This window comes from Periplaneta americana, chromosome 9, assembly GCF_040183065.1.
Source record: "Periplaneta americana isolate PAMFEO1 chromosome 9, P.americana_PAMFEO1_priV1, whole genome shotgun sequence".
NCBI classification, from domain to species: domain Eukaryota; kingdom Metazoa; phylum Arthropoda; class Insecta; order Blattodea; family Blattidae; genus Periplaneta; species Periplaneta americana.
Genome location: NC_091125.1, coordinates 121150053 through 121174426, shown reverse-complemented (window position 1 = coordinate 121174426; position 24374 = coordinate 121150053).

Sequence of the window (24374 nt, the reverse complement as noted above, 5' to 3'; positions counted from 1 at the left end):
TATTATTATTAATTGTATCTTTTATTCATTGTGTTTATTATTCATTGTCATTATTAAGTGTAATTAGTTACCACTGTCATCTGGTATATACCCATTTGCAGTGTGAATAAATACAGACACATTTATAAGATTCATAAGCGATTGTCAGCACCAATGATAATGAAAACTGTAAGTAAACAATACAAGAAAGTTTTCCTCATGAGAGTAACAAGGAAATGGCATATAGAATAAAAAAGATTTATAACATGTAGAATGTAGCAAGTGTACCTATCATATTCTGACAAATACTGAATCGGTAAGTTAATTATTACAACTTGTAGGCCTACTAAATATATGCGGTTTAGGAAAAAAAGAATACTTATCACCGGTTTTATGAGACAATTTTACACAGACGATAAATTCATAGTATTCACCATGTTTTACGTAACAATATTACCATTTTTAAGTTAATGTTTATATTAACAAAATATGAGCAAATGAAAAACAATTTGACCCCATTATTCTGTTCCCTTTTACATATACTGTCTCTGTTCTTACATAAGATCTAAATTGAAGGGTTCAGAACCATAGTGGGCTAAGCGCCATTTACTAAAACAGTAGAAAACAAGGGTTAAAATGAAGTTATTACAATAATTCAATGGAAACATATAGCAAGTAATATAAAGTATATACATTAAAACTAAATGATATGTCAATCTTCAATTATTATTTATTTTACCGTTGGTTCCACGTAACACTCCTAATACCTCACTTCGACTACTGCGAAGTTATATTAAGTAACCTAAATGCAAATTTGAGCAGCTTTGCAACGTGTGCATAATGCGTGCGTCCATTACATTTCCAATATTCGTAAGTTAGTATGATCATATTTTTCCGTCTCCCAAATTCTGTCTTGGTTAAGGCTAAGCGATCGATGAGCCCTGCATTCTCTTATTTAAAATTCTGCGCACCGCTACCCCAATCTATTTGGTTTCTCGTTTCCAAAATTTATCCGTATCTCATCAGCTAAGTACCAGGTCTCAGGGTAACAATTTACTCATTATACCTTACCACAAGACATCTTTATATTCTTTATCCTATACAGTTTCATTTGTTAGAAATTGGAACTCGCTTCCGAGTGATGTAGGGGGTTGTTGGACAATAACTTCATTTAGGTCAAAATTACATAAATTCTTGTTTAACAGATTAATTACTGATTAATATTTGTTACTTATAATGAAACTAACATCTGTCCATTCTTATTATTACCATTAACTTCTTTAAATACAATACAAAACCTCTAACGGAAAAATTTCATTACATTAATATTCTTCTCATTATATCAATATATTTTAGATTTATATTTTTCTCCCTATAACCCTAGACCATATATAACCCAGATTGCTCGGCCTTATAGGCTTTAACGGTAACAACTTTTGTTAGGTTTACTATGCTATCATCTAGTTGTTACACAAGGAGTCACGTCGTAACTCCCATTTGAATTGCATTAGCGAATGTACTGCCATCTCGTGTTCGTTTACGGCGGACGGGTGGCGATCCTGGTGGTTGTTCTCTTCAGAGTGCTACCGATTTTAACATAGGGAGGATCAGTCTGTTATATATATGTAATCTGGGCTATAACATAGTTCTAGTAAACTTCTATTAAATTAATACTCATCATTTAATCAACTAGCTACCTCAATTTAATTATAATTCTTTACCTATTGCATGTGAATTACATTAGCTCATAAATTATTACTTTTTCTTGTAGGTTTTAACTCAAATTAAATAAACACGTACTAGTCGTTAAAACTTAACCGAAGAATATTGCTGGAGAACCTTTAATGTATTGTAAATATTCATAATTTAAATATGTATGTCACTATTACATTAATTAAGGCTGGTTGAGTGGAAGGGAAGGCCTTATGGCCTTAACTCTGCCAGCGAAAATAAAACATTCTATTCTATACATTCTATACCCCCATCCCACCGGGGGGAAAGCTCTGGTTTCAAGCCGTGTTACTTGATTCCGTCCACACCTGTGGAGTAACGATCAGCGCGACTGGCCGCGAAACCAGGTGGCCCGGGTTCGAATCCCGGTTAGGACAAGTTACCTGGTTGAGATTTTTCCGGGGTTTTCCCTCAACCCAATACGAGCAAATGCTGGGTAACTTTCGGTGCTGGACCCCGGACTCATTTCACCTTCATTATCACCTTCATTTCATTCAGACGCTAAATAACCTAGATGTTGATACAGCGTCGTAAAATAACCCAATAAAATAAAATAAATACTTGATTCCAGTAAACTCTACATCAGTGAAGACGACTACTGTCTGAAAGAAGGTCTACTTTAGGTTGTTGTGACGGAGTCTGGCCTGCGAAATGGACCGCTCTTATAGACACCTGCAGCTTTCCACATATGAAGCGAACTGGTCACGTTTCGAAGGCCCTTAATGTGAATGTTACAGTTACTCTGCCCACTGATCACGAGCTCGACGGCTATGACCGGACCTGCGAGAAACTAAGACTCATATCGATCCATACTTTTACATAATTATTTTAATTATTATTTCACTACCTCCCCTTGCTCCCCTCCCCACACCGCTTCGCGCGTGAGTTCTGTATGTGATTGTGTCGAATGTTAGAGACCCAATTTTAATCGCATGTTGATCTCGGTTGCTATTGTTAGAGCGTGCTGACCCGAGGCTGTTCGGACATAAGTCCAGTTCATAGAGATATGAACAACCGATTCTGCCGGTTGCTACTACAGGTTGAACTTTAGCAAGGTGCAGGTCACCGCTTTCATTTGTTTTCCTGACTACTAGCCTACAAGGGACGATATAATTAGGAAATAAGTACAGGTGAAACTATAAAAAAATAAAACAGACATGAGGAATGAAGGTCTGATTTAGATGATAATGATCGAACTGTAAGTTTCTTGTGCCACTAACAGATGGCTTGAGATAATACACACAGTACCTACAATTGGAATTATAGAAGTCAAGCGTAATACAACAACTTTTTCCTCTACAAAACTGCATTTTAACTAAGTGTTATTAGAATTGAACAAATCTGCAAATGTAAAGATATAAAGATCTTAAGGGGAGGGTCAAGTTAAATTTGTATCTCGTGAAATATTGTATGCATTGGTTTAATTTTATTGTCCATCACAGCTGTGGGATGTTGTTCATATGTAGTAATTTTCAAATTAATTTTTTAATAAATGTGATCATAAATGAAGAGTCCACTACAAGAATAATGGATGTCATTTGGAATACATTTTCCAGGAGAAACAATTGAAAGTTTGAACTGCTTAGTGCTCAAAGCTTACCTGTGATTTTCCGATCATTACTGGACAATGACTATCAGTGTTAATGCCATATAACTCTGTATGTACATTCTATATGTCTTAAGCTATACATTGACAGTCTCGGTTCATTTCGACAAGAAAGTGGCATCCATCATTCTTGCTGCAATGGACTCTTCAAATATTAATGTGCTTTGTGTGGAGTGTGCTTTCTGTTTTGTGTGGAGTATACATTTTATGGGGCAAAAAACATGGACGTTACGACGAAGTCAAGAGAAACGACTAGCAGCACTTGAAATGTAGATATGGGGAGGGATAGAGCGTGTGAAGTGGACAGACAGAATAAGAAACGAAGCTGTGTTGGAAAAAGTGGATGAAGAAAGTATGATGCTGAAACTGATCAGAAAGAGGAAGAGGAATTGGCCGAGTCACTGGTTGAGAAGAAACTGCCTTCTGAAGGATGCGGTGGAAGGAATGGTGAACGGGAGAAAAGTTTGGGGCAGAAGAAGATATCAGATGATATACGACATTAAGATATATGGATCATATAGGAGGAGACAAAGCGGAAGGCAGAAAATAGGAAGGACTAGAGCATGCTGGGTTTACAGTGAAAGACCTGCTCGAGCAGAACACAATGACGGTTGAAAAGCTTTTGTCATCTAGAGTGCTCTCAAAAAAGCTGAAAGTTAGAATTTATAAAATAGTTATATTTACGGTTGTGGAACTTGGACTCTCACTTTGAGATGGGAACAGAGGTTAAGGATATTCGAAAATAAGGTGCTTAGGAAAATATTTGGGACTAAGAGGATTGAAGTTACAGGAGAATGGAGGAAGTTACACAATGCAAAACACCACGCATTTTATTCTTCAACCGACATAACTGTTGTTCAGTCAACTGTCCGAAGACAGGTCTGAACCTCACAAGTAATACCAATATGGCACCACTTATGAGGCAACTAGGCTAGGAGATAATGAGCTAGGGTGATCAGTTCCTTTCCTCTTCTATTGCATACCTCGCCGATATAATTAGGAACATTAAATCTAGACGTTTGAGATGGGCAGAGCATGTAGCTCGGAGGGAAAAAGACCTTTGGGAGGCGGAGACTTAGATGGGAGGATAATATTAAAATGTATTTGAGGGAGGTGGGATATGATGGTAGAAAGTGGATTAATCTTGCTCAGGATAGGGACCTATTGCGGGCTTATGTGAAGGAGGCAATGAATCCGGGTTCTCTAAAAGCCATAAGTAATAAGTAAACCAAACTTTTTCTATTCTTAGCACAACTTTTCCCATACTTCTACATCTACCATATTCCAACATTGCTGTTCTCCTAGGAGCAGAATTGGGGAGTTGTGAAACTCGTTTACAATATTTATCTTGTATGATATCAATTTTCTCCCAACTATTATTTTAGTAAAAATGAATACGGTCAATTATTGAATTTTAAAATTCCATATTCGGGATTATTCACATCAGGGGAATACCTGCTGTATTCGGGAAAATGAATTCGAGATATTGAAGAAATGGTAATTCAAAATGTTGGAATCGGTATCCAGGTGGTTACTTTTTATGTGCTAAAAATCAGAGCGTTCATTGAATATGCCAGTAATAGGCTAAATTATTTTATGCTCGACCATGCCCAAATGTAGTAATTATACACCTGGTAGCAGTCCTTTAATGCATGTCATTAAAGTACACCTATTCATTAAAGTTCAAGTTTTCGATTATTCTCGGATATGCAATCGAAAGACGAGGGAAACGTCACGGAGGCTGGAAATCCAATACTGTCGCAGAAAGTTATGTTCTGTTACAATAATAATTAGCGTTAATTGTAAATAATATTCAAATAAATTCAATTTGTCAACTCGTTTTTCAATTCTAAATCAATTTCCAGGTTATAGATTCTCTGCATTACATCAAGGTCAATGACATTATTGTTCCTCGAAAAAAAAAAACAATACTTTCGCGTCTGCGCACATCTCACAATTCAAGAGCTATGAACAAGGTCACTTCCGATCTTCTGTCAGATACAAATAAAATGTATACTTCTGAATAATTTAAACTTAGAAATATGGTCGAGCATAAAAAGTCGTATGAAACTTGCCTATAATGGTAATTAAGACGCTCGTATGAAAATTATGAAACTCGCTTGCGCTCGTTTCATAAACAAACATATTTGCGTCTTACTTACTATCATTATAGGCTCATTGCATAATGTACTATTATTCTTTTACCACGTTTTCTGTTGATGGAAAAGAGATTATTCATATGACGAATGCAGTTTTTTGGAGTTTCATGCCCTCATAGCGTGATCTTGTAAACTATCGTCATAACTTCCGTTACAGCAATACGTGTCCTTCCATGAGGCACTGATTGGATATTGTTCTGTATCTTCCTTATATAGTCCGCTGTAATACTGTTCATAAACTTTATTATTATTATAATTAATTCTTTCTTCATTTTCTACGTAAACAATGTTAGTCTATCCATCAAGCCATGGCATAAAATACCGAGAAGTTAATTACTTCGACTTAATTGCCTATAAAGTTAATAACTGCACATTAACAAGTTTTAATGTCACCTTAAAAAACAGCAAGAAAGTCTTTAACAATCTTGTTCTGTTTGTTATTAAAACGCTGTCTTAATTATATAACAATTCATCTAAACTCCTGTTCTTCTGGTTGAGGTGATGGAATCCTGTTCCATAAGTAAGTTATTTCTATTATTCCTGAGCAGAACGTGACTTGTGCGTTGCTGCGAAGAAACCAGGAGGAGGAGTAGCTGTACAAAGTATGTAATTTAAATACAATTGTGACTCTTTGATTGATTGGTTAGTTTCAATCACGCCTCTCCAGACCTTAAGCATTCCTTGAGCACGTGCAAATTCTTAAGTTGATATATAAAAAAATCTTTTTAACATACAAACTCCCTATGATATTATAATACCTGAATTCGACATGTATATTAACTTAAATTCATTATTAAGTACAGAATTATTCAAGTCTGAATATATTATTTTACTGGCCGTACCCGTGCGCTCCTCTGCACCTGTTAGAAATAAATATAAAGTAATTACGTAATTAAAATAGGACGTTTGATCCAGGGAACATTCGTGTTTGTTAGAAGGATAAATCGTTTAATATGTTACTTAATTGAAATTGTATTTAAATAATTAAATTGCGATCATTTTGGTCCAGAGACCACTCATTTGGTGCAATGACAATTCCTTTAACATGTTTCTTATTTGTTATTACACGCAACTATAGTTTAATGAAGATTGACATATCATTTAGTTTTATTGTGTACACTTTATATTACTTGCTATATGGTTCCATTGAATTATGATAATGACTTAAATTTAACCCTTGTTTTCTACGTCTTCAGTAAATGGCGCTTGGCCCACTATGGTTCTGAAACCTTCAAATAACTTAAATAGTGATACAGCATAAACAGTGATATGTAATTATATTTCTTTCTTTCGAAAATGTAAGAATTCACGATCTCCTATGTACCATTGCCATGGAATGAATAAATGTGTTTTTTTTTTCCTACTCAAAAATTTTATATTTTGCACATGGGAATTACTGCAGGAACAACAACGCTACAATCTGAGGCGCGGTGAAAACGTATTGCATTATTATTTTAAAAGTCTATCAGACCTACCAAATTTTGCATAGAATAAAACTTATCGGAAATCATTTTTAAAGAAACTTTTGTTATGTAACATTTTTCACAAAAAAAAAAAAAAAAACAATAATAAGCGAGATATTTCGATTTAATTCACGCCCCGTTAAATGAAGTATTTTTAATGCCATATAGCCTAAAATCTAAATTACAACGAACTTATCTTTCAATTTTCATCGAAATCCGTTCAGCCATTATCGCGTGAAAAGGTAACAAACATCCAGACTGACAGACATACAAACAAAAATTTCAAAAAAGCGATTTTCGGTCTCAGGATGAATAATTATACATGTTAACACCAATTATTTTTGGAAAAGGGAAAATTACCAGAAAATTTTCGGCTACATATTTATTATTATATTATATTATATTATATTATATTATATTATATTATATTATATTATATTATATTATATTATATTATATTATATTATATTATATAAAAAATGCGTTGATAACGGATGTACTCCGATAAGAAAGTTTTTAATTTGTTGTGGGGGCTCTTGAATCTCAGAAGCAACAGCCTTTACAACAGCGCAACATAATCTGCTTGGCTCATTACCCAATTTTTTTTTTGCATTGCATTTATTGCATATATAGTCTATTTTATGTATTTTAACACGATTCAATTGAGCATAGTTAAAATTTGAATTATAAAATAATGGATTGCTAAGCTAACGTACTATTACTGCATACTAAATCAATACACTCTCGTTGTTCATTAATTCTCTGAGATTAAAATGAGTGTGTACATAAATATTATTTTAAGAAATACAGAAAACGAATGTACAAAAAAGCCTATCAAATTTTCTGTGCATAGGAATAGTTTAATAGCTTTCGATTGCTGTCCAAGGCCCCTTTTTCGATTGTTGTTGCCCAAGGCCCCTTATAGACGGAGTCATTTGTTATTTCATTGCACCGTCTTAGATGGCGTTATTTTAATTTTAAAACTCATTTACCTCATTAAATATCAGTCCTATCAAAATTTTGTAAAGAATAAAACTTATCGGAAATCATTTTTAAAGAAACGTTTGTTATGTAACATTTTTCAGAAAAATCAATAATAAGCGAGATATTTCGATTTATTTAATTCAGGCCCCCTTATAATCCACCTTTTAAATAAAGTATTTTGAATGCCATAAAGCCTAAAATCTAAGTTACAACGAACTTAATTTATATTCCAATTTTCATATAAATCGGTTCATCCATTATTGCGTGAAAAGGTAACAAACATACAGACAGACATACAAACAAAAATTTCAAAAATGCGATTTTCGGTTTCAGGGTGGTTAATTATATATGTTAGGACCAATTATTTTTGGAAAATCGAAAATTACCAGAAAAATTTCGGCTACAGATTTATTATTAGTATAGATATTCATAGAAACTTCTGTTTCAATGAGTGTTGCTAGCATAAATGAAATAAATAAACTGGAATTTATGATATTCTTCCATTAATTATTTTATTTATTTGTTTATTGGCTTATCTATCTATCTGCCTGCCTGCCTCTCTATCTGTCTGTCTGTCTGTCTGTCTGTCTGTCTGTCTGTCTGTCTGTCTGTCTGTCTGTCTGTCTGTCTGTCTGTCTGTCTGTCTGTCTGTCTATCTATCTATCTATCTATCTACCTACCTACCTACCTACCTACCTACCTACCTACCTACCTACCTACCTACCTGTCTACCTGTCTACCTGTCTGTCTGTCTGTCTGTCTGTCTGTCTGTCTGTCTGTCTGTCTATCTATCTATCTATCTATCTATCTATCTATCTATCTATCTATCTATCTATCTATCTATCTATCTATCTATCTATCTATCTATCTATCTATCTATCTATCTATCTATCTATCTATCTATCTATCTACCGATTCATCATTCATTCATTCATTCATTCATTCATTCATTCATTCATTCATTCATTCATTCATTCATTCATTCATTCATTCATTCATTCATTCAATCACTCATTAATTTATTTTTGTAAATTCATATCAGAAAATTACAGTTTTGCCTTTACAAATGCAAACTGGTCTTATTCAGTGTTAATATGACTGTATTAGAGATTATTCCATAGCACTGAGAAGTTTCAGAACTTCATAAATGGACTGAGCCGCGAACACTGAAATTTGCCGTTATGGAAGTTAGTAAAAAATTGAAGTTATTGCGATAGATTTTCTTCTGAATGCTGTTCATTCCTTAGAAGAGAGGCTGCTAATGATAGAGAAAAAAATGGTGATCATATCTGACTGTTAAAAATTGGCTTATATGTGAATAAATCAAATTTTCGTTAAAAAAAACTCTGTTATTTTTCTGTAAACTCAATTCCTTCTTAACAATTAGAACTTTCAGATCTTTGACTTTTAAATAGGCCTAAGCCTAAATATTAGTATAATAATACCACTATAAAAAGCCGAGAAATTTCTCCAGATTACCATGACTAAGTTAAAAATGTAACTTTCAGAATATTCAATCGCAATATTTCTTCAGAACGTATTCTTGATATTAAATACAATTATGGAATATGAATCGAACTGTATTACGAGTATATTTTATTATAATTAATTTCATTACAGTATATACAAGTTGTTTCCGAGGTGTGTCACAAACTTTCAGGGATGATGGCGAAGGGCACATGTATCAATTTGAGATAAGGAACCCTGGTCCGGAAATGATTGAGTCGAAAATTATAAGCAAAAATAGTTGTGTGAAAATGGAATTGTAATTTCGCACCACGTGCCCTCCTTCCCTTAACCTTTGGAACAGTCGTGGAAAGATGGTATGGGCCGGATCTCTCCTACGTGGGTACTTGACCCGATACAATCTTAGAGCTTGTCTACTGTTCCCATTGGTTCATCCGTATTCGAAAATCACGTCTGCTTATTCCGCTCTCGTGTACTCCTTCATTTCACTAGGACTGATCGACTGGACACTGAAACTTGTACACATACACTGCTGTCTACAGACGTGCATATCAGGACCGACCATGTCCGTTACACATTACACTATCTGCATTGCTTTAGTATAGTTTCCTGTCCCCATCCCTCAGACAGCACACTGAATGGAATACTGTAAGTAGACAACGTAAACAACGTCAGATGAAAACAGAATGTGTAAGATGTACAGATAAATACACATAAATAAGGTGTGCAGAGGAATAAAATTATGTCATTTCCACACAACTATTTTTGTTTGTAACTTTCGATTCGGTTATTTCCGGACCAGGGTTCCTTATCTCAAATTGATGCATGTGCCCTTCGCCATCATCCCTGAAAGTTTGTAACACCACCTCCGAAACACCCTGTATAAATGTAACTGTGGTTCGATCAGATTACGGCTTTTCGATTTCTGAATGACAAAATGTGTACATTGTATGTTCCATCTGAACATTTCAATTTAATTTTCCAATTTCACTCCAGTCTTCTTCATCGCGTTACAGTGACAAATCTTAAAAGGTTTCTATAGGGGAGAGTTGGTAGTATCGGACATCGGGTATATCGGACAATGAGTTTCTTTCATCTACCACCAGATGGTAGCACCTGAATGACATGGTTACGTTTCTGTGATGTCGCATACGGAAAAGTAAACATGTCATTCAGGTACTACCACCTGGTGATAGATAAAAGAAACGCACTGTCCGTTATTATCCGATGTCCGATACTACCCAACTCTCCCCTAATTTTGGAAAAGATATTAATAACGAATTATATAACGCTGTTTTATCACAAAGCTCCTCTTTGTTAAAAAAAAAAAACTGTCAGATCACTGGACTACAGCTGGAACAAGTGATCGACTGGAATACGTGTAATTGACGTCAATGCATGGAATCTGGCGCGTTACATGTTGGCACGCCTTTCTATGTAAGGAAAGGTTCTTCCCTAAGAGGGATCCCTGTCAGTGAAGTTTTTCGTCGGTCACGATCGCATAAATCGTCAAGAGAAACATTTGAATAAATTTCTTTGTAGATGTGAACCAGTAATGAAACGTCAGATATAACCTTGTTCCCCTGTGATCTGTGCTTTGACTGAAGGTAACAACATCACCTGATAACACGTCCATCTAAACTCACAACGATCACAGAAACCAATTGCTGAAATAGACTTTCATATTGGGTCCCGGACATGAAGAGTAAATAGCCTTCAGTATTTTTATAAAGCATTCTGATGTTTGTTATGCACGTACGAGGCCCCTTAAAAAAAAGTTTACCGGCCTCACGATTGTTATCGGAAACTCAAATCAAAATGAAACATGATTTGTGTGGTGCAGTCAATAACAGGTTTTGTGAAAGTTTAGCCTATATCTGTCATTGAAATCTGTTGGTCCGTCCATCCTATACATGTGCGAATTCATCATTTTGCCCATTTACACAGATGTATACACAACCGACCAATGTATTATCAATAAGTGATGATTTAGGTCTGACAGCTTATTGACTCGGATGTGTTTGTTTGTGGAGTGATTGCCACCATCAGCATTTCCAATACCAACTCTTTTTCACAGGCGTCAAGTGGGGTTAAATGCTTATTATAAAGGTCAAATATATTCCAAGTAAGAAGGAATTTTGATAAGTGTATTTGTTGGTAGTGAGACGAGATGAAAACGCTATGTAAGAAATAACAGTTGTGGTTTCGAAACTCGTCTAGAATGATTTTTTTCTGTGCTGTCTAGATGAAAATCGGACCTCAAGTCATAAGTTAACTTTTACGTACATAGTGTAAGGTCAAATAAAGTATGAAAACTTTACAGATCAAGGGGAATAACAAAGGAAACACGAAAGAGAAGAAGAAATAAATTAACAACAAAGGAATGAAGCAAAAGAAAGAAAAAAATATGAAAGAAGGAAGGAAGAGTAAAAGAGAAAAAAAAGCAAGGAACATAACTGAAAAAGAAAAAAAGGACAATGTAGTTAGGAAAAAGGTAAATAATTATATCAACGAAAGAGAAAAAGAAAAATGATTAAAAAAAGAAAGAAAGAAAGAAAGAAAGAAAGAAAGAAGATAGAGAATACAAAAAAAAAAACTGAAAAGAAAATAAAGTATAATCTTGGTTGGTATATAAATTAACTTTTACAATTAGAATAATGCTTTTTCATATTAACCTGAAATTTGGTGTTTAATAATTAAACCTGAATATGTATGATCAAAAAAAATAAATAAATAAAAACGAGACATTTATGTGCGTTTTAAATTTCTAAAGTATTGTATGTTGAGTTTCTTAGCAAGAGCTTTAAATTTTCATCATGGACCTACCACTAGGCCTATATTTAAAATTCTGTGTTAGAGCACAACATAGAAAACAATAAAATTTCACATTTTTTATGAGATAATGAAAGCGCATTTATGTTTTTATGCTCGACCATGCCGAAATGTAGTAATTATACACCTGGTAGTAGCCCTTTAATGCACCTCATTAAAGTAGACCTATTCATTATAGTTCAATTGTTCAGCCAATGAGAAATCACCATTTTAGCATTATAAAACCGCAAGTATCGATTATTCTCGGATATGCAATCGAAAGACAACTAGCGAAACGTCACGGAGCCTGGAAATCCAATACTGTCGCAGAAGGTTATGTTCTGTTACTATAATAATTAGCGTTAATTGTAAATAATATTCAAATAAATTCAATTTGTCATCTCGTTTTTCAATTCTAAATCAATTTCCAGGTTATATCAAGATTAATGTTCATGTTATTCTCTAGATTATATCAAGGTCAATGACATTCGTTCCTCGGAAAAAATCAATACTTTCGCGTCTGCGCACATCTCACAATTTAGAAGGTCAGTTCCGCTCCTCACTTAGATAACCATAACATGAATACTTATGAATAATTTCAAGTTAGAAATATGGTCGAGCATAAAAAGTCGTATGAAACTTGCCTATAATGGTAATTAAGACGCTCGTACGAAAATTATGAAACGAGCGCAAGCGAGTTTCATAAATAAACATACTTGCGTCTTAATTACTACCATTATACGCTCGTTGCATAATGTACTATTCATAATATTTGCACCCACCACATCACACATTTAGCACAATAAAAAAAATCTCTGAAATTATTCCAGCATTAATAGGCCTACAAAGTATTTAATAAATGATAATGAAAGTGTTTTGCTATGGATTAATTACAAAATTCAAACGAAATTCTTTATCTACACTCCTCTTAAGATCAAATAAATTGAATGCAGTTAATGTAACGTGTAGTGGTATTGTGTGATGTAAAGTATGGTCATGTAATGTGATATATGGTGGCGTGGTATCAATTGTAGTGGTGCAATGTGGTATTATTTAATGTGAGGTAGTGTTGTGTAATCTGATATGATTTGGATAGTGTGATATGATGTATGTAGAGGGTTAGAATGTGATGTGAATATAATGTGTTTTAATAATGTTATAAAGTGGAGTGGAATATCATACAAATTTTTAGATATTATTAAATTGGAATTTATGTAATTTTATTATCTTCCCTTGAGCAAAGATCACCCTCTTTCAGAGAAGTGCATACATATTTATACGTTCGGAGTAATAAAATTGTTTACAATTTACGATTTACAAATTTACAATCTGGAACTTACTATAGGCCTACAACTGACACAACTCCGCTGTGCTGGAGGCAGGGTCTGGAGTTTCCATCCATCAATCTGAACCATTGTCGCTACTGATTGACAAGTCATGTGACGCATCACTGCTATCAGTACGCGCTACTATTGGCTGACAATTAGGAAGGAGGAGGTGAATAGTATATTGTGTCACTCTTTAAGATTGACGCATGCGCAGACCAACGGAGTTTTGTAAGTTGTTCCCCTATAATTGCTTATTTTATAATACGAAAGCTTTGAAGATAGTAGAGCTCGCAAAATGGAGAGAGAACGTATCCTGTTTTATATTGCACACCCTTAGAAAAAAAAGCCTGTCGCACAGATGCTTTATTATAAGTCCCAGAAAGGAGACAGTGCGCATGATCAGTCATACAACGAAACAAAACTAATTTTAATACTAAAGATATTTTATCAATTTGTCCTACAGAATAATATCCTCAAATATTAATTTTAATACCTCAACTTGTGTTCTCTTGTAAACCAGATCGCTCGTCCTCTGGTCATGCGCATTGCCTCCTTTCTGGGACTTATACAGTAATTATGCGACACAATTTTTTTCTAAGACTGTACATATTTAGTTAATATTTTAGAGCAGGATATTCTAATATTTAGTGCAAATAATCATTTTATTATGACTGAACACACGTATAGACCTACTTTTCTAAGTTCGGATTCTTTCTCTCAGATTATTTCAGGCAGTAATTTTCCTTGGTATATAGGTATGTTCGTTTATTTTATAACGTATTCCATTCCTTATAAACTTACAGAATAAGGTCATAAAGCTATTTAATAGATTTGTTTTACATAAACATTTCAATCCGCCAACTTGTCTGTTACCGACCGCGCCCAGGCACATTTAAATAAACGCCTCGAAGTGTCCTAAGGTAAGGAGTGGTAAATCGAAGTTAGAGAACATTGGAAACACTATGGAAAAGTAATAAATTCGAGGTAGCTTGAGGTTACAAGACCTTTTCGTACAGAACAACTAAATGGTCCTTCATATTACAGACTTCTAATTCTTAGTGAATTATTTCACATTAAAATACCTGGGGCTTCTCATACAAACACCTGTTCTTCTGCAGCGATGGAAATGAATTGCTAACATTAAAAATGTCAAAGAATTACCATTGGCAAACAATAGGTCATAATCTACACTCAGATCTACTTTTACTTAGCATTGAATTTACAAGGGCGAAAACAATGAATATGTAAACATTAATTATTATTTTGTTGAATAATAACTGAAAAATAGTATGAGTTATGAAGTATGTATTCATTTAAAAGTTTCTATATATTATGTAAATCAGAATGAAGAAAGCAATGTTGCAAGGTGTGAAACTGGACTGTTCTAGAATTGCCTGGAATACCAACACAAGTGTAAGAAATATATAAATTAGAAATCATAATCAAATTTTAAGGATAGATTTATTTGTTTAGGTTCATTTTGTTGACATTAATTTGAAATGACAATAGGCAGTCACTAGAAATGAGCCTCAACAATACTTTGAAATTTCATTGCTAATTATTGCGAACTACATCAATAATAATAATAATAATAATAATAATAATAATAATAATAATAATAATAATAATAATAATAATATTTATTTTCTTTTTATCTATTATTAATATTAGTGTGTTACCCGAAAGCGGTTAGCCAATAATAGGCTAGCACACATATACAGAAATGATAAAACAGTAAAATCAAAACAATTACCTTCACAGTGAATACTGACAAAATTATTGAAGTAGAACTATATATAATAATAGTTTATAGATTAAATTGCTATATGTTAAAATATAACAGAACATTAACAATGGAAAGTTAAAGATTAACAATGGAAAGTTAAAGACTAACAGTGATATTGGTAATTATTATTACAAGATTAAATAATTAAATCATTACCATAAAAATTCCAAATCTATACATTGCATAGAACGGATTCGCAGCCCTTCATGTTGGCATTTATAATGCATTTGGAGACTGGTGAAAGAGATGTTGAATATTTATATTATGGAAAAGTTTGTAAGCTAGCATACCTTTCACCGGATCACGAAAGCTAACGCTGCTTATAAATAATAATAATAATAATAATAATAATAATAATAATAATAATAATAATAATAATAATAATAATAATAATAATAGTAATAATAATAATAATAATAATAGTAATAATAATAATAATAATAATGACAATGCTCTGCTCGATTTCCTTTACTATATCGTTCCCTGTGGATCAGTCTGGCTTCACCCTCTTATCGTTAGGAGGACTCATACTGTGCTTTCATTTGCTTTTGACGACACTCTCATCATGAACTCGTCCCATACTTTTATTTGTTTGTACAGTACATGAAGTCACTGCGCCTTGTTGCATAGTCCTGCAGCTACACTACTGCGGATGTGCTGTTTTCTTATCACTGCATGACGTCACTGCTACTTGTTACACATAAAATGTGACATTCTTCCCGATTGTATCTCCGATAAAAATTTAGTCGCGTCAAAATAAATTTAAAATGTAGAAATAGGGGGGATTCGGTCTAGAATTATTATTATTATTATTATTATTATTATTATTATTATTATTATTATTATTATTATTATTATTGACTATCCAAATTTACTGAACCCTATTTTACCATGAGGTATATTAGGGTTATAATTAAATACATTATCGATACAAATACACAAAGTTTACTTACGAATGCATATCACTTATAACAGATAGACATATTATATTCAAGTACATATGTATATATATATATATATATATTACACATAGAAAGATATAAGTTATACTGTATATGACACAAAAAACAAACGTATTACATAAAATTACATGCATATGACATGAAAGGCAGATATATTTTATATAAATAAGTAAGCCTACATATTTCATAAAAACAGGATATATTATTACATAAAACCAGACACATTATACAGAAATTACACAGGACACACAAAAACAGACATAAAAGAGACACATTACATTGCACATATATGACACAATAACATACACATTACATAAAAATTACACACACATATGACACACAAAATCATATTGCATACAAATTGCACACACATTAGGCACAAAACTGACATATTACATATAAGTTTCATACATATGATATAAAAAATATATTATAATCTGTAAAAATTCAGTGACGGAGTATAAGCTGCAACTGATGCATAGTAAGAAATTAAAGGAAGCACCTTATTGAAAGTTTCTATACTTAAAACAAATGGCTGTCCTACATGTATAATCTTCTAATTCTACAACTGATATGGGTTTCCTTAAAATATTATTATTCCTGTTAGTCACATTCCCTTGTGAGCTATACTACGCATCTGCTAATATCTCTTAACAATGAGTCGGTGCATAATTAAACGTCAGTCACTTTACTTAGAAATAGGCTACTTTTAATTTTCCATTACATTACGTATAAAAATAAAGTATTGTGGTGCTAAAAAGTATATTTCGGTATTGTTACTGAAGAGCACATTTTCAAAATTCCTGAAATAAGAAAAGTGACTTTCACCATATCGTCGTTAAGTCTCTTCGTACATTCGCGCTTATATGTCGAACAATTTTTTGAAACTGTAGGGTTGATTTTGTCCTTATTCAGTAAGTACAAGTCAATTCATCCGAGAATGTGAAATATGATCACATTTCCCACAAAAGTCGGATCTTCTTTAAAACACAAAGGCGATTTACTAAAAACCCACTGTGACTATATATCCATGATGCAATTTTTTAGCTTTATGAAGTCATATATTCATATTATGTTAAATGTGTGCTGGATGTACTAGAGTATGTTTAGGCGAGTCAGTCATGCATCAAGGAAACCGAGTGAAAACGCGGGTCATCACACCTTCTGCAGGAAATGTTTTCAGAGAAATCAGTTTAACCTACAACACCGGAAATGAAAGGATAGTTCAGGTGTTACATTAAAGGCAATCGTGATGCATTAGCTTTAACTTTCAGCTATCTTTTTATCAGATTTAAGCTTCATTCAAACCCTATAAAGTGATCGCTCTAGTATTGCAAGCGTTATTTATACTGTACGATACATGTTCATCTTCTACAGAATGTAATAAAAAGGTATGTCACAAATTTAGTTATTTTTCTAAACTATATTTACATAGTATGATGAGTAGATTAATTTATTTTGTCTTTGTATCGAATGCCATCATATATATATATATATATATATATATATATATATATATATATATATATAGTGAACATTAGATCTACACCTCTTTAACTTTTCTCTAGAATAGGCCTATGCCATTAGGAAAGTTCAGGAAAGCAGAGAGGGTCTGGAATTAAACGTGTTATACCAGCTGCTTGTTTATGCGGATGACGTGAATATGTTAGGAGAAGATCCACAAACGATTAGGAAAAACACGAGAATTTTACTTGAAGCAAATAAAGAGATAGGTTTGAAGTGAATCCCCGAAGAGACAAAGTATATGAATATCTCTCGTGACCAGAACATAATACGAAATGGAAATTTATCCTTTGAATAGGAGGAAAAATTCCAAGTACCTTGGAGTAACAGTAACAAATAATATAAATGACACTCGAGAGGAAATTAAACGCAGAATAAATATGGGAAATGCCTATTATTCGGTTGACAAGCTTTTATCATCCAATCTGCTCTCAAAAAAATTGAAAGTTGGAATTTATAAAACAGTTATATTCTGTATAGTTTTGAAATTTGGACCCTCACTTTTAGAGAGGAACAGAAGTTAAGGGTTTTCGAGAATAAGGTGCTTAGGAAAATATATGGGACTAAGAGGGATGAAGTTAAAGTAGAATGGAGAAAATTACACAGCGCATAATTGGATGCATTGTATTCTTCATCTAACGTAATAGCTGTCTGAAGTGAGCAAAGCATGTAGCATGTATGGGCGAATCTAGAAATGCGTATAGAGTGTTAGTTGTAAGACCTGAACGAAAAAGACCTTTGGGAAGGCCGAGACATAGATGGGAGGATAATATAAAAATGACTTTGAGGGAGGTGGGTTATTATGCTAGGGACTGGATTAAGCTTTCTGAGGATAGGGACCGATGGCGGACTTACATGAGCGCGGCAATGAAATTCCGAGTTCCTTAAAAGCCATTTGTAAGTACGTAAGAAGATTGTTTTCCTAAATATTTTACTTACTGGTATCAATTTGTAATTTCCCAGAATGTGTCGCTGAACATAGACACAGTAAACTTAAACTTAGTTTATGCAAGGTATACCCGGGATCCGACAGGATGAGCGCCGTCTTGAATCACTAAGCGATTACTTACGTATATCATATTATTATGATGTACCGAAGTAGGCCTACATATGATATTTCCGTGCAGGAATTCTGCGTTACCATAAGATGGAAACTTAAAATGAGGGGATTCGATCCGGCATCGGAACTGGAATCCGGTATGGCTTAGTGCAGGGGTACAGAACTGGCGAGAGAGGGGTGGAAAGCATGGGGAAAACGTTGTTTCCCCGTCCACAGTCCACCGGCGTTGAATGACTTATCTGTGGCCCGTACGCAATCACATAAGACAGACACTGAATACAAATCCCCTCCCCTACCAAGTCAATGACTCAGGGATGGAAGGAAAGGGTGAGTGACATAGGCTATCCATTGAGTGACATAACGCCACAATTGTCGCCCAGTTCTCCAAGCCTGGCTTAGTGGTTAAGGCTTCAACACGTAGAGCTGAAAACCCGGGTTCGAGGCCCGGTAACGGAGAGAATTTTTCTCTGTTCTATCCATCCTTCATCATATAGTAATGCAGAATTCCTGCACGGAAATATCATATGTACTTCGGTATATCACAATAATAGCAAAAATGAAGCTTCTGCACCAGGAAACGTATCGTTTGTTACCTAGGTGCTCGATTCATTTTGTCGAAGTTAAATTATTATTATTATTATTATTATTATTATTATTATTATTATTATTATTATTATTATTATTACTTAGTTCTGGCTTTTAAGAAACCCGAAGGTTCATTGCCGCCCTCACATAAGCCCGCCATTGGTCCCTATCCTGAGCAAGATTAATCCAGTCTCTATCATCATATCCCACCTCCCTCAAATCCATTTTAATATTATCTTCCCACCTACGTCTCGGCCTCCCCAAAGGTATATTTCCCTCCGGCCTCCCAACTAACACTCTATATACATTTCTGGATTCGCCCATACGTGCTACTACATGCCCTGCCCATCTCAAACGTCTGGATTTCATGTTCCTAATTATGTCAGGTGAGGAATACAATGCGTGCAGTTCTGCGTTGTGTAACTTTCTCCATTCTCCTGTAACTTCATCCCTCTTAGCCCCAAATATTTTTCTAAGCACCTTATTCTCAAACACCCTTAACCTATATTCCTCTCTCAAAGTGAGAGTCCAAGTTTCACAACCATACAGAAGAACCGGTAATATAACTGTTTTATAAATTCTAACTTTCAGATTTTTTGACAGCAGACTGGATGATAAAAGCTTCTCAACCGAATAATATCAGGCATTTCCCATATTTATTCTGCGTTTAATTTCCTCCCGAGTATCATTTATATTTGTCACTGTTGCTCCCAGGTATTTGAATTTTTCCACCTCATTATTATTATTATTATTATTATTATTATTATTATTATTATTATTATTATCCGCACACAGCACACCACGCCGTACGGCCAACCATAAATCACGGCGGGACTACAAGTTATAATTTCTGCAGCAGAGCATCAGGTGCTTGTGATCATGAGTGTACGTCCGAGGAGCCATTCTTCATCTCCCGCGGTGCGGAGAGAGGGAGGAGAGGGAAACGTCCGTGGCCGGGATGAATCCACTTGTCTCGCGGCCGTCGGACCGGCTCCTGTCCCGGATGCGCACGCGCGTGCAGATAACGACACGACACATTGTTCTGCCAATTGCAGAATATGATCCGGCCCTGATTGTGCGCGACGCGCGCGCTCGCACGCTCCGAGGCGGCTTCACACCGCTCACCAATTCAGCTTTCACTCGCCAACAAATTGCCTTACACGTTCATTTCATGAGATAATCAACTATTTATTGATAGAATATATCAAAATAGCAAGGTCAGTCAAGGCTCGCATATAGAGTGTCAGTTGGGAGTCCGGAGGGAAAAAGACCTTTAGGGAGGCTGAGACGTAGATGGGAGGATAGTATTAAAATGGATTTGAGGCCGAGACATAAAGGCTCGCTAAACTTAATCTCGCAACACTGGATTTATTAGGAGATTATTATATTACCGGTTGCTCTGTATGGTTGTGAAACTTGGACTCTCACTTTGAGAGAGGAACATAGGTTAAGGGTGTTTGAGAATAAGGTGCTTAGAAAAATATTTGGGGCTAAGAAGGATAAAGTTACAGGATAATGCATTTCTGGTTTCACCCATTCGTGCTACATACCCTGCCCATCTCAAACGTCTGAATTTCATGTTCCTAATTATGTCAGGTGAAGAATACAATGCGTGTAGTTCTGTGCTGTGTAACAGGCTTCTGGAATCGGCGATTTTATGAAAATATTTTTCATCAAAGTTAATACGAAATATGAAATACGAAAAGCCTGAAATCCCATAAGGGCAACGGCCTCCTACAGGAGTGTAGGGTGAGCTGAAGGTCTACTACACTTGGGGAGCCAGTCCAAGAGAGCTTATACTATACACTTACAAACTAAACACATAAACAAATTATACCAACTAAACACGAAAAACTATACAGACTAAACACATAAATTATGCAACTAAACATCCACAAAAAAAACTATGCAAACTAAACACATAAATTATAATCTGAACACAAAACTTTCCACACTAAACACACGATAAAAAAGAAAAAATTACACAAACTGAACACATACATAGTCTTAACTCACACAAAAACTAAATACACAAAAACCTACACAAATTGCACACATGTAAAACATAACACAGCAAAGTCGAATTATACAACGCTCAAAAATCGACGAAGTCATAACATAGTAAAAAATTAATTCTAAATTTCTATTTTATGTTAATAAATAAAATATCCCACATAGGGGACGATTTGATATCTTTTTTTTCCGAGAACTTATTAGAGTCACACAGTACGCCAATTGGCTTGTCGACAGCACAACTCATCCTGCCTTAGGTTTTTCTGCGGCTTCCCTCATCCCTCGGGATGAGACCTAACAGAAATGGACCAAGAACCTAATCCCTTTCCATTCTCACAGAGACATTTGCCGAAAAGTTGTTGGTATACAGAATGTTGGGATGAGTGTGTGATAAACTTCGAGGTGTGATAGATGGTGTCATATGGTACAACTTTGGCTTATAAACCGATATCCGGCGATTATCCAGTATGAAGCTATATATCGTTGAAAGCAGCGAGTTTTTCCCATGAGAGTTTTGACTCATCCCTTTTCTGTATTAAATGCCTGGAATTACAGCAACCTGTTAAACGTATCTCTATCTTTGGTTGCGAAAAACCAAGGGGTTCTTGAACGTGTTCGACAATCAATGATGAGACGGTGCAATGTACACAACGAGCTGGGTGGACGCCATGTTGAGAGCAGCCTTAAAACCATAGGCGATGTATTGTAAATTACATTAATTTTGTAGAGGTATACTGACATGTAATCATTTATAATTTGTGTAATGAGCCTACATTTGTTACGTAAAAACATATACGCATTTGAGTTATAAATAAAAGAGAGATAAAAAGAGTCACCTCAACAAAACAGTTATTTCCTCATTACACGCATCCCATCCTGCAAACGAGAAAAAAAACTAACTGAATAACATTTCTGGGTGAAACTGTGTTCAAGGTTATGTAGCTTTGTACTGGAGCGTCGCAGGATATGGGTTTATAATGTAAAAGTTGTTCCATTTCACACCACCTATCACACCTCCAAGTTTGTCACAAACTCACCCGAACACTCTGTATATTAACAGTATTAATAAGTGATAATAACAACCGTCTTAACACTTTCCTTATAATAATTTAATTATTTATAGTTAGTAGGTGTCTTCATGCACACATACTTATAAAGGAAACAGTACAACGAGCTGAATGTTTGTTTACATTCGATTTGTACGGTTTAAACTGAGTAATGGGGCACCCCAGCAGTTCATCGGTTCATTGAAGTAAACTTATTTTTCTTAATCTTTCACCTTCAACTATCATCAATGGCCATGAAAACATGGATACTGTATGCGTCTTCAAACGCACTAATAAAGGGTAAATAATAGATCGTATCAATCCATTTAAAATAACGAAGTTGGCGCCCAGCTCTTCTCTACATCTGCACCTATCAAACAAATATCTATATCAGCGGTGGCGAAAATGTAATCGTGCGCCGAGCCACTGTGTAACCTGCAACGTGATAGCACCTATGGAGGGAGACGGACACCCGAAGGAGAAGTGAAGCAACTGTCTGTCTTATTAACGGATTTTCATTTTCCTTACGTCAAGCACTTAAATATAATTTTATACAGTACAAGGCTACAAACTAATGTTTAGTACGTGTAACGAAGAAAGAAATGAACAATAAATGAACAATATCACAACCTAAAATTAACTGTCTTCAGAATGTCTCTGCGACAAAGTTTCAAAATCAGGAATTATGTCACTTACTGCCAGTCATAGTTGATCACGAAGGTATTTGTCTATCAGTCGTGATCTAAATTTCGTTTTTACTATTTTAATTGTTGAAAATAATTTTTCACAAACGTAAGTTGTAGCGAACATGACTTCAACAGAGCAAGCGAAAGAACGAAGTTTCGGATATTTATTTTTTGGCAAAGATTTTAAAGTTCAACATTTGTCAAGTCCTTATATCTAGCTTTCATTTGACATCACATAGTAAATCAGTGAGTTCAAATTGAAGAGCTAACCGCATTATTCGTATATCTGCTGAAAAAGCGTCGACGTACAGAGATGATGATGATGATGATGATGATGATGATGATGATGATGATGATGATGATAACAATAACACTTAACCTTTTAATGTTTCTTCAGTAACATGTACTATAATACCGTTTTATGTTATACAACCGTTTTCCTCGTAATACTTGTGAACAAATCATACATTTAATATTCTCATCATATTGACAGCAAAAAAGTGCGTCCTCCCATCCTACTTGGAGCTTTCGTACATGGTTTCGAGAGAGACATATGCCACTTGCAGGTCAGAGACAAATGCAAATGGAACGGAGTTTGACTCCAGTGAGTGAGAGGGTGGGGGTTAGCGGAGGTTAGAAGCAAGCGAAATGCACAGCTATCACTGCGAGCCACAATGTCTCGCGAGTCACGTTCTCGCCACGGCTGATCTATATCATACTGCCCTCCCAGGCCAAGAGGGTGTATCTCAAGGATTTTCTGAAAATCAGTTTTTGAAATAATTGGATAGTTCAGATTCTAATATATTTATTTCCTAATGGAAATGGCCGTTTCTCAATAAATTGTGCCTTTAAAATGTGATTTAATGAAAGCCGTATCTCAAAATTAATATGAATTTCTAAGCGAATTTGGAGGAAGTTCATTTTTCTAAGCAAAAGGGCCGTTTCTCAGACATACGTTCTTTTCGCTTAGTATTTTCTATTTGCTATTCTAGTCAAATTAGACGTAACTGCATTAGTAACAAATCCTTCGTGTTTTAATCCGTTCTCAGCACCGTAATCGCCACTACCCGAATGCTCAGTTCCCATAGTTTAAACATAGATCTTATAATTAATTCATTGTTGATCATGAAAATTAATATACAAGGTGTGTTCCGATTAATTTTTCTAGCTTATTATTGAAAACA